The 1,291-nt window shown below is 34.2% G+C and overlaps 2 protein-coding genes across 5 annotated transcripts in view; one reads left to right on the top strand and one right to left on the bottom strand.

Moving 5' to 3' along the window:
* LOC106872129 (dynein axonemal heavy chain 5) overlaps positions 1 to 1,291 on the top strand; it is a 183,710-nt gene that overhangs the window by 1,243 nt on the left and 181,176 nt on the right. The window lies entirely within an intron of this gene.
* Positions 1 to 1,291, bottom strand: part of LOC128247040 (uncharacterized) — a 66,648-nt gene that overhangs the window by 56,143 nt on the left and 9,214 nt on the right. The gene's annotated exons all lie outside the window — the stretch shown is intronic.

Genomic DNA, 1,291 nt, shown 5'->3' with positions numbered 1-1,291 from the left:
AAAAAGTTACAGCCATTTTCCCTCAGTGTCTAATTCCAATGTCCACCTCTTCTATTTTATACATATATGCACATAAACACATATACTGACATACACAAATGTATATACATACATAAACATAAGCAATCTGCGATAAGATGAACAATGAAACACGTTCACTCACAGTGAACCACACCAAGCACAAGCACTTACATACTCGAGTCTGTCACGAGCTGTTAATATTGTTTAGCCCTAGATCAAGTCTAATTCAGAAGACCTGTGATCAGGGCAAATCCAGTCTCATCCAGCAGACCCATAATCATACCATCTTCTAATCTTCAAGCATAGTTTACTCATCCAAAGTATCCATTTCCTTTTTTTTTTTTTTTTAACAAAAAGATGTTTCAATGTGATATGGAGGTTTGGCTCAAAAATGTCGAGATGAGTGTTTGGAGCAGGTGACAGTCACATGTTGAACTGCTCTTAAAAAACTAGGTCACTGCATGCTTTTAAAAAAGACTAGATATGCAGAATTGAATCAATATTATATTTTCAATTTTAGACTCTTAAGTACGGGCACCGATGAATAAATGTAAGTTACAGGATATAACCGATAGCACTGGTTTTCAAGTAGCATAAAATGTACACATATTTCAAGTTTCATTTTATAGATATGTATGTGAGTCAGTATGTATGCGTATACTCCAACCAATTTTAGCTTCACATTACATTTCGATATAATCGTAAGTCATCACAATGGGCTTCCTAAATCTATATATTCTTGAAGTACAGGAATATAATCTGTGTTGCACTTAGAACATGGAAAAGTAGGGGAAACAACTCCAGTGTTAGTTGTCCAGTTATCAGTTCTTCTTTGTAGCACAGAAAAGGTATAAAAAGTGCTTGAAACTGATCGGGGTGGGGCATCTTGAATTGATAAACTCCAGTGTGCATCCTTTACATTTGGCTAGGTATTTCTCCTGCAGCTGTCTTACGAGAAATATAGCACCAGTGGTGCTTTTCCCTGGCACAAACCCAAACAGCAATTCGTCTAAACTAACTCTCTCCCTAATTAGTTAGGCTATGACCCTCTTCGTGAATTTCATTACCTGATCCAACAAATTATATAAGCCACATTTGCCTTATAAGCTTCATTATCATCTTGTATTTTCTTCCTTTTTTTTTTGTGTCCTGCATGAAAAGACTTGCTATTAATACTTAAGTTTGATGTACTTTTTAAGAATCTTATTTTCCTTCTTTAGATAATTATTTCTCAATTTAATTTTTTAAATAAAAATATAAAAGTCATATT

Source organism: Octopus bimaculoides, chromosome 2, assembly GCF_001194135.2.
Source record: "Octopus bimaculoides isolate UCB-OBI-ISO-001 chromosome 2, ASM119413v2, whole genome shotgun sequence".
In the NCBI taxonomy this organism is placed as follows: Eukaryota; Metazoa; Mollusca; class Cephalopoda; order Octopoda; family Octopodidae; genus Octopus; species Octopus bimaculoides.
This window is presented reverse-complemented; position numbering and strand designations above follow the sequence as displayed.